We start from the raw sequence: 11,755 nt of genomic DNA on the forward strand, positions 1-11,755 counted from the left end.
TAATATTTGTTTTAATTTTAATCAAATTAAGGGAGACTTGGGGAGGGGAGTGTGGGGTTTTATTTCCTTTTTTAAAGAAAGGGTGTTAGGGGGAGAGCAACAGTTTTGGTGGAATCGTGCCCCCAGTGGTGCCTGATCAAAACAGCGGATTTCCCCCCCGCTTTTCTCTCATTGTGAGAGAAATTCGGGGGGAGGCACCTGGGTGGGAAGATTCTTTTATAAAAATGAAGAATTTAATAGAACTCTGGGTTACAGGAGGGAAAAACGTTAAATGGAAATACTATGAGTGATCGAACAATTATGGCATTAAATATAAACGGTCTTGCATCGCCTCTAAAAAGGCACAGACTATTGAAATTAGCGAAAGAAAATCATGTCAATTTTTTATTTCTTACTGAAACCCATAAGGGACGGAAAAGAACGGATAAACTGATTGACAGTAATGAATGGAAAGGTATTTTCGAATCTAGAGGAAAAATAAACAGTAGGGGGGTAGCTATATTAATAAATCAAAGGAACCCATTTCAGGTGATACAAACAAAAGGGGACAAAGAAGGAAGATTATTATTTGTAAAAGGAAAAATAAACCAAATTACAATAACACTTGCGGTAATATATGCTCCAAATGTAAATGCTAACCAATTTATTATGAATGCAAAACGTAAATTGGATTTATTTTCAGAAGGGATGGTGATATATGCTGGGGATTTCAATGTAGAAATAATGGCTAGCAACAAAGAAAAGAAACAACTAAATTTAAATAGGTTAAATATGACAGACCTACATGCTGATAATTTAAATAGAGGAACATATTATTCTGTAAGACATAATAAGTTTAGTTGTATTGACTATATATTTATGAATAAAACAGGAAATATTCAAATCAAAAAAGCAGAAATTAAGAGTAATTGGATATCTGACCATGCACCCATAACAGCAGTTATAAAAATAGACTCCATTAGTAGACAAAGAATTTTGAGATATAACACAATTGTTTCAGTAAGTGAAAAAAATAGGGAAAATTTTCAGAGAGATATTCAGGAATTTTATAATATAAATGAAAATGGTGAAATGAGGCAATCAGTTATCTGGGACACGAAGAAAGCAGTTATTAGGGGTAATTTAATCAATATGGAGTCTTATATTAAAAAAAGTTGGGGAATGGAAAGGGAAAAAAGAATAAGGGAAATAGAATTAATAAGAGAAGATTTAAGAATAACAAGAAATAAAGAATGGAATGATTTGTTAAAACTTACAAAGACAATTAAAAGATATAGAGGAACAACAATGGAATAATATGAGGATGACGGTAAAACAGAGAATAGAAATATGGGGGGGGGGAATCAGGAAAACAAATGGTGAATTACCTCAAAAAAAGAAAGGAAAAATTAATAATAAATGGTCTAAGAGACAAAAATGGAGTAATGAAATATAGTAATAGAGAGTTAGAAAGTGTAATGAGAGAATTTTATGCAAAATTGTATGAAAAAGAACATGTTATGCTACAAGATATAGAGGTTAAAGAAAGGTTGAATGAAGAAAGACAAATGTTAAATGCAAACATAGCAAGGGATGAAATAATTAAAGTGGTTAAAAGGGTTAAAACCTGATAAAGCACCAGGCCCTGATGGATTTACAGGAGAATATTATAAAACGTATATAGAAATTTTGCTACCGCATTTGGAAAGATTGTATAATAATGTCCTCACAACATTAGATGTTCCACAAACATGGAAGAACTCCAAAATTGTAACAATTCCTAAACCAGATCGAGATTTAAAAGAACCCGGTTCCTACCACCCAATTAGTCTACTAAATCAAGATTATAAAATTTTGATGAAAATTTTAGCAAACAGATTGGAAAATATACTACCAAGAATAATTGGAAAGCATCAGTATGGATTTATAAAAGGAAGAAGAATATATGAACCTATGAGAAATATAGTGAATGTGCTGCACCATGCTACTAGAACTAAAAGGAAAATGGGACTATTAAAGTTAGATGTTTATAAAGCTTTTGACAAAATAAATCATGACTATTTATTTCAATTATGTAATAGCCTGAATATGGGGAAACATTTTGTCAAGTAATAAAAGAAATATATAAGGAAAATATAGCCTATGTTAGAGTGAATGGAAATAGAACGGAGAAGATAGAAATAAATAATGGAACCAAGCAAGGATGCCCCCTATCCCTGATGCTTTTCGTGATGGCAATTGAAACATTAGCTAATAAAATTAGAAAAGACAAACAATGGAAGGGATATCAAATAGGGAATATGGAATTAAAATTAAATCTATTTGCAGATGATGCTATAATAATTACAGAGATACCAGTAGATATGATTAAGAGAATGATTATAATACTTCAGGAATTTAAAACCAATCAGGGTTAAAAATAAATATGGAAAAATCAGAAATTATTTGTTTAAATACCGGGCCTAAAGAACAAATTGAAATACGGAAGGTATCAGGTTTAAAATGGGGGAATAAGAAAATGAAATATTTAGGGGTTTGATTATTAAAGAACCCAGAAAATATGGTGGAATTTAATTATAATTTAATATGGAAAAAAATTCAGAAACAAATTAATAATTGGGGAAATTTTTTTTTGAGAAGATTGGCTAGAGTAAGAGCATTAAAAATGATGATTATCTCAAAAATGTTATACATTTTACAGGTAATGCATGGAACCTTCCCAATAAGGAAATTAAAAGAATGGGATACTAAATTAAATGCTTGGATAGAAGGTAATAAAAGACCAAGAATTTAAAAAAAATGGCTGATAGCCACGGAAGGCGAGGGAGGTTGGGGAAATCCAAGTTTGGAGTATTACAGGGATGCATATCAAATAGATAGATTAATGGAATTACAATTATTAGAAGAGAAACCATGAGTAGAATTAGAGAAAGGAATTAATGACATTAAGAATCAAGAATTATTATTTAGGAAATGGAACAAGATCGAAATAAATAGATTAATAGATCCAACTAAAGCGATTATAGAAAGTTGGATGAAATGGCAAGGCAAATTAAAAATGACAAATTCTAAATTAGCGACGCTGCATGTGATAAATATAAAGAAAGAAAGTAACCTCACAAAGATAATATGGAAATTAAAGGAAAAAGGTATACAGAGAATTGAACAGTTATATGAAAAGGATGGAAGGATCAATAGAAATGAAATAGAGAGATGCCTTGGACAACAAAATTGGTTACAAGTTAACTCAATAAGTACGTATTTAAGTAAAAGGGAAAATAAAGAAATATTCCTCAAACAAGAAACAAATTTAGAGAAGATATTAAGGGAAAAGAGTAAGAATATAAAAGCCGGCTTTCCGGCAAAGCAGCGCGCTTTTCAAATGCGCTGCTTTCCTGCAACTCTTTCCTGGGCAGGGGGGGAGGAGGCCACTTCCCCCCCAGGAAAGAGGTGCAGGAAAGCAGCGTGTTTAAAAGGCACGCTGCTTTCCTGGAAAGCTGACTTTCCTGGCCGGCACAGGGCTTTCCCGCCACTCCCCCCTGAAAACACAACGGAGACAGGCAGGGCGAAGCGGCGTCATGAGGCTCAAGCAGGCAGCCTCCGCGCTTTTCTTGGAAGAGGAGGAGAGGGGGCGGATCGGGCGAGCGGGGGCAGCGCCAAGAGGCCAGGGGCACGCGGGGGTGGGAGGCACGATGGGGAGGCAGGGGAGGCCGCAGCTCCCTTTCCTTTTACTGTTGGCGCCTCTCCGTCCCCGCCCCCCCGGCAGGCTGGCAGGGGGATGGGGAGCGTGCACCCGTGGAAAAGGGTGGGTGGGGGTATTTTGGGGCGTGCGCATGCTCACGCGCGCAGCTTACGGGGAACGGTGCCTTCTTCCCCACTTTCCTCCCTCACTTCCTTTTGCTTTCAGAGTGAGAGGGAAAACCAAATAAAAACAGGAAGGAGGCAAGGACAGAAAATGGTGCATGGCTGCAAAACAGGAGAAGGGCTGAAAAGTTGGGACTGAAAAGTTGAGGGGACCCAAGCAGGGGCGGGTTCTAAGTGAGACCATAGCTGCCCCTGCCAAGTGGTAAGAGGATTTTCTATGACATTCAGCATCCCCCCTTCATCCCCTTATTGGGTGAAATGGACTGGTCAAACAGTTGGTTCTTCCTCTAACGTATGGGGTAAGTTGAGACTAGAGTTCAGAAGGTGTGGAGGGAGAATGGTTTTGTTGGTATGATACGCTGCACGGTTTGTGATTACTATCATTTTGTTGGCTTTTATATTTTATTCTTAAGCACTGACCCGCCCAGGAATGTTGGGCATAAGATGGGTGTCCACATTAGTCTCCTAAATAAAAAGAAGGGATTACTATGGTGTGATCTGCTGCCCAAGAACAAAATCAAGCCGATCCCAATGAATGAGGAATTTGCATTCAGCTGACTAGGAAGGGAACGGGGAATAAATCTCTTTGATTGAAACAGTTTGAGTGTAACAGAAGATGGAGGCAGTTGGGAACTTCTAGGACCTCACATCATTCAGGCAATCCAACCCTGATGTGACCTGAGTTAGATCCTCCAGAGAGATTTCCCCTCAACAATGTGGCTGTTGGGAGGGACTATGCAGATTCCCTCCTACTTGGCATGATCACCTCAGTTGTGGGCTTTTCCCTTGGGAGCAAAGAAAAAAGAAGTTGGAGGACAACACACAGTAAGGGCTGAAGTCTCACTTTCTGGCATTGCCATTTTGCCAGCTATGAACAAGCTGGAAGAACAGAAATTATCAGGCCAAAGCAAAGGAATGATTACCCAGAGGGAGAGACCTTTTTGTGGTGTTCTTAGAAAAGACTAGTATGGAGGCATTTTTAAAAATAATAAATGATAAACTATTAAAACCTGTTTGAATATTTTTCACTTTCAACTCCTTGTCATCTTCCTGGCTCAGGAAACAGATCTCCACTCCACATTCTCAAATTCATCTCTGCATCACTAGGAATAGGATGGGCAGGAACTGCTACAAAACCCTCCAGTCCAGCACCTGAATTTCCAGGGTTTTTTCCTGAGTTTAGTCATTGATGTCAATGATGGTAGAGGTGGCTGCTATGTTCCCAGGACCCCTTCTGCTAGCACAACTCTCTGAAGTGGTGATGTTATAGACCAAAATATTTGATTCCTTACCTCTGGTTGTTGGTCTTGATGCTTGTCTAGAATTTCCCACAAAGCCCAAACAGAATGATTGGAATGGGGGGGAGGTTCCCACCTCTGACAGAGTGCACTATTTTATGGTGCTGAAAAGTTGCCCCAAGAAATCTCTTTGGATTTGCGCAGAGGAAAGTTCTTTCTTAAGATCAGGTATGGGGTTACGGAGGCTCGCAGCTGGCAACTGACTGCGCGTTAGTCACAAAATAAATAAATAAATAAAATAAAATAAATAAATCCAATTGAGAGAAAAAACCTCGGACAAGAAACTTGAAAACAACTTTTTCTCTTTGGCGAGACAACCTAGATTCTATTCAGGATGACCCTTTTATTGAAAGCAGACACAGAAATGCAGGCTTCTACGATGCTACATTTCACATGGGTCTGTTACACCAATTCAAATTCATAACGTATTAAGCGTACAAAATATAACCAATAAAAATCACACAACCTGGGCTACATTTCAAAGTGCAGATTCATGAGAAAAAGAAAGCGAGAGCGAGAGAAAGGTCCCATCAGCCCACCTCGTGATATATAACGTTTGCACTTTTCTTAGGCTAGCAGCAAAGAAGGCAAGACAAGAGTGCTGGGAAGGAGAATGTTGCTAGAGAAACTGGGTCATCATACGTGTCATGCTCAAGGTCTATGCTTTTCGCATGCACATTCCAAGACACTAGTTCCCGCGTTCCCACAATCAGGAATTCCTTTGACCTGCTTGAGCTCTTTTCCCCATGCAGGAAAGTAAGAAAATTTCAATTGTGGATCCTACTGATCTTTTTAGAAAAACCTTCGATGAAATGTTGTTTTGAGGAGTGGGATCAGATGGGATGCAGTTGTCCTTCTTCCTACATAAGGTAACTGGCATCCTGCCAAACACATTCCTTGCTATAGTTAGAGTTAATTTGACTTTCCTTTGAAAAAAAGGGGAAATTTTTCCAGATTTATCCTGATCTGAAAATGCCCAGCATAATCGCCAGCACATTTTTGGGGCCCCGCCCATCTGCTCTGTGCACAGGATTAATTGCCATTATTTTGGGGTAGGACTAACTTTTCTTCCAGGGTCTCTGGTGGAGAAGGGATGTCCCAACTGCGTGAGATCTAGCCCCACCTGGCTGGCTCTTTAAGACCAAGAAAGCGGCCCTCTTGCAGGTCTAAATTGGGGTCCCCAATGAGATGAATTCTGTTCTAGCTCAGGGCAGAATGGACCTTTTGGGGGCCTTTTGGTAAGAATCTGCCTTCAAACTACTGAGTGCCACAAGATCCATCCAGGATGTGCCTTTGACTAGATTGACACAGCCACCTCACCTTCCAGCTGATAGGCCATCAGAAGTCGGGGCAGAGCCGAACTCAAACTTGGTATCTCTGAATCCCATTCACTTTCACGAGGGATCCCTCAACCTCTCACTCCTGGTTTCCACCAGAGAGCTCCTAGCAGCATTGCCAGCAGTGTCTTTCCTACAGAGAAATCATCCAGGCCACTGATTGTCCATGGGGAAGACCGGGGCACCCCCATACTTGCTTGGCATGCTGGGAAGATATCTTAAGGACAAGATTCCATTCTGAGCACCCAATTTTTCCCAAAATCACTGGATCAAGTGGAAAAGAAGCCTTAAAGGAGGGCTCTTTAAACTTAGCAACTTTAAGACTGGAGTCCCCCTGGACGTTGCGCACAGGAATTGTCATGACTTTCAGCCGGTCCTGGGGCTGCTATTGATGCGCAGTGGCAACCCATCCCTGAGTACAGGGTCTCCAACCTTGGCAACTTTTAAGACTTGTGGACTTAAACTCCTAGAACTCCTCAGTCAATTTCAACTCTGGGAGTTGAAGTCCGCAAGTCTTAAAGTTGCCAAGGTTGGAAACTTCTGGTCTAGTATAGCTGTTGGAGGTTAGGCTAACTCTAATGTTCCCCTCCCCTTCTCTGTCTTTGTCTGTCTATTTCTTTCTCTCTCTCTCTCACACACACACACACACACAAAATCACAAATTGTACAGTAGAATTTTAATAACTAATAAATCTAACTGCCGAGCATAGTTATGTCCTTCTTCCACATCTGCAGGAATCCCAAAGTTTCTCTTCCTAGCTAGTACTTCAGTGGGAAGGAGATAGATGCAGTGATGGGCTACCAAATTTTTTACTACCACACTGTGGTCGTGGCTTATGCATTTTGTTTCAACATCTTTCAGTGCAAATTGGGTATTCTGGGGGTGGAGTTCCATTTTTGCTACCCCACTGCCTCCCACCCACCGTCCGGGCAGTAGCCCACCCCTGATTATCTACTACATAAAGTGTATGTACACACACGCACACACAGCTCTTCTAAAATTATACCCATTCAACCTCATTTATTGCGACAGGAAAAACATACCCAGAGCCCAGAAGGGAAAAAAGAAAAGAAAAAAAAAATCAAAATTTTGCTACCGGTACTGAGTACCTGACCATACCCGTAGGAGCCCATCACTGGAAATAGGTGAACATTGTTACAGGTAATCCTCAACTTGTTACAGTTTGTTTAGTGATCCTATGGAAAGCTAGCACACAACCCTGTCTTAGAAGAATGAAATATTTGGAGAAATATTTAAAAGGTAGAATATTATATTTCCCTAAAGGAGAAACATGCTCTTGGAAAACAGCCCCCACCTTTCTTAATAGCCCCAGCAGGACTGGACCAGCCTATCTACAAGACAAAAGATCTTCAGCCTCAGTGATGCGACTAGCCCTCACGAAAGATCTAAACGAGGGCAAAATCATTCAGCCGCAATAGGACAAGCCCCTTCATTTCATTAGCAAGCTTCAACCATGCCTGAGACTCAGATAACTTACAAAGTTAACTATGACTGCTGCATAACCTGGGAGTCTGACAAGCCAACAGAATACATTTCTTGCACAGAAACAGGAAGCTTAAGGGCAAGGCCCAAGAGAGGGTATAAATACCTCAATCTCTCTCCTCCATATGTTGCCCAGGACCTCAAACCCATGTGGTCCTGTCCACCAATAAACCATCTTTACAATCAGCCTTAAAAAAGGCATTACTGTACATAATTTATCGTACGTTTGCTTATTTTGACTATACATGTCTTGAAGTACAGAACAACACAAACCGAGAGAACATAACCCTAATCCTCGCCCAAGTCAGTTCTTTCTTAGTATGTGTTTGCGGCCTGTAGCAACAGCGGTTAAGTTCTCTCTTAATATTTAAACAATATAGTGACAGTCTATCTATCTTTCATGCTTGTTCAGAAAAAGAGCGATTTCCCTCAAGCGAGCGGTCATGTATATCGCCTCGCCTAAATTTCCTCCTGATTTGTTGAGAGGTTCAAAACAAAATCAGGGGCAAATTTAGTTTTTTTAGTTGTAACTGAATTTGAATTATTTGGATTTTGTTATACTGTATATTGTCTTTTTTATATGTTGTAAACTGCTCCGAGTCCTCAGAGAGGGGCGGCATATAAATCCAATAAACTTAAACTTAAATTGCTATTACCGTCTGCTGCTACTGGTGTGCTGCGTATGCAGCTTTGGTTGTCTTGTGTATGTGTTATGTGTGCATGTCCCCAGCATGTTTTTGCTTCTGTACATGCACAGAAAGCAAAATGCGGTGAATTCTTGTGAGGAGACACTCTGAGTCTCCGGAGAGACGGCATACAAATCTAAACAATAATAATAATAATAATAATAATAATAATAATAATAATAGTAATAATAATAATGATGATGATGATGATGATGTCTGAGGGAGGGAAAAACACCTTTCCCTCTGGAGGCCGGAAATGGCCTGTTTCACAACTTCTGGTGGGCCCAATAAGCTCTTGTTTCACTCCCCAGGCTCCAAAGGCTTCCCTGGAACCGGGGAAGGGTAAAAATGCCTCCCCATCCCCCAGGAGGCTCTCTGGAAGCCAAAAACACCCTCCTAAAGCCTCTATGTGAGCCAAAAATCAGCTGGCCAGCATACACCTGCATGTTGGAGCTCACATGCCAGCAAATATGGCTCCGCATGCCACTTGTGACACCCATGTCATAGGTTCGCCATCACTGCCTTAGACTGTCTACAGTCGACCTCACCGCATTCCTTAGAGGTCTATAAGGGGACGTGCATAAGCACACCATCGTGCCTACCATCCTTGTCTTACTGTCCTATTGTCCAAATTTACCTGTACTTACTTTGCTTTTGTTTATATTTATACCAATACCTGCTATCTTGTATGTTTAGACAAATAAATAAATAAACATCTGGAAGACAGCAGTTCGGGAAATGCTGGGCTTGATCATGATTGTGAATCTTGGGGATCTCTTTTGCACTAAACTGATGCACAATTGCGATGTGCACACACCTGTTCCACTGTCCTTTCACAGAATAATAATAATAATAATAATAATAATAATTATTATTATTATTATTATTATTATTATTATTAATTTATTTATTTATAATGCCCTTTTAACAAGGGGAATGACAGCAAGCCATATACAACTAACAAGGACAGGCAGTAGGCAATACACACACTTAGCTGAAACACAACTAATAAAACCACAAAACTTATTAAAAACATTCCCAACCGTTCCAATTTCTTCCCCTCTTGCTGATCCCCAGAACAAGGCTGTTTCAGTCTGTTGAATCAAAGAGGAATGTCTTTAGTGCCGTGGTGAGTGAGGCTACTCAGGGGCTTCTCAGCTCAGGATATTTTATCTCCCAGTATTACTGGCAGGAAAACATTTCTCTACCCCTCCCCCAAGACTAGATCTACCATATTTGAACTGTAAAAAGTTTAATTTAATTTAATTTAATTTAATTTAATTATTTAATAATTTAATTTAATTTAATTTAATTTAATTTAATTTAATTTAATTTAATTTAATTTAATTTAATTTAATTTAATTTAATTTAATTTAATTTAATTTAATTTAATTTAATTTAATTTAATTTAATTTAATTTAATTTAATTTAATTTAATTTAATTTAATTTAATTTAATTTAATTTAATTTAATTTAATTTAATTTAATTTAATTTAATTTAATTTAATTTAATTTAATTTAATTTAATTTAATTTAATTTAATTTAATTTATAAGCCGCCCAACTCCTTCGGGACTCTGGGAAGTGTACAGCAATTTAAAACAATATAATAACAATTTAAAACCCCAAGAAAATAAATCATTCATCCTTTTAGCCGGAGCTAGATGGTATAACTCATCGGCCACAGGCCTGCAGGCAAAGCCAAGTTTTCACAGCCTTCAGGAAAGCCAGGAAGGTGGGAACAGTGCGGATCACAGGGGTCAATTGATTCCAGATAGTGGTCACTAGATGGCAGCAAAGAGACCTTTTAGTATCTTGCTATTTTGTGGGTCTATCAAAAAAAAAGTTTATTGAATGATCAGAACATTAAGGAAAAGTGGTTGAAGTCTTGAAAATAATAATAATAATAATTTATTAGATTTGTATGCCGCCCCTCTCCGAAGACTCAGGGCGGCTCACAACAATAATAAAAAAAACAATATTATAGCGAAACTTTAGTATTTTTATTTAATATTTAGGTAAGGATTATTTTGCCTTTACGTCTGCAACAAAACAAGCAGCAAAGAGAACTGAGCCATATCTGACTGCAGAAATCTAGATTGACTACTAGATGATAGCAGAGAAATGTGAAAAGATTACTGTATTTTGTCCTGCCATGTGGATGATTACAGACCAGCTTACCTAATCTTAAACAAAGTAAGGGTGGGAATGATTTTGCTCCCTGTAAAAAAGACTGCTCTTCGCTGATTTAAGAGATTTTGGTAATTAGATTGAGAACTATTGTGATTTTAAAACTGGTTCATGGAATTTGGACAGTGACAGTAGTGGATGTGAAGAAGTCAGAAGTGTCCATACACATAGTGAAGACAGAACAAGCAACTGCCATGAAGATCACAAATCTCTCTCTTGCTGTGCCTTCAACAAATTTGACTGCATGGATATATTAGCTGCAAAAATCCAGATCACCACAAGGCATCACAAGAGTTACAGACCCAAGCTTTTTGTACTACCAAATAGCCGTCTCGATATTTGCAGCCTAAATATGATTCTTGAAACATAGGATGTCCTTAAGAGGCAAAATGGAAGAGCAGAGCAAAAGGAAGGAAGAAGCCAGCCAACCAGCCAGAATAGACTGTCCCATTACAAAAGACATTTTGATGCTGTGTGGTTCAAAAGCTCCAGAATCTGTCAGACAAGTCCTAGCCCTTATCTTCTCAAACTTGGAAAGCTGCTTCACAATGGATGGAAAAGGGGATTAGCCGGCTTGTTTCATTTCCCCCAGTTTTCAAATGCATCCCATGCCATCTCGTCCCATCGGATTACCATCTGGCAGGTTTTATCTGTGGAAGCCCTATTGTAGCGATCATCTATCTATGTATCTACACTAAGTTGTCATTATAGGTAGTACTTTCCACATGTAAATGTCATCTGAATCTCTTCAGTTGTATCCAAGATTCATCAGGTTTTACTACACAGTGATCCTCCATACAAGTTTAGGACAGGAAATGGCAAGATTCATTTAAGAAATGCTATTAGCTAACATTTAAAACATGTCTGGGCATTTCTTAAAATAGTAATATATTAAGTT

Source organism: Erythrolamprus reginae, unplaced genomic scaffold, assembly GCF_031021105.1.
Source record: "Erythrolamprus reginae isolate rEryReg1 unplaced genomic scaffold, rEryReg1.hap1 H_2, whole genome shotgun sequence".
Lineage (NCBI taxonomy): Eukaryota > Metazoa > Chordata > Lepidosauria > Squamata > Dipsadidae > Erythrolamprus > Erythrolamprus reginae.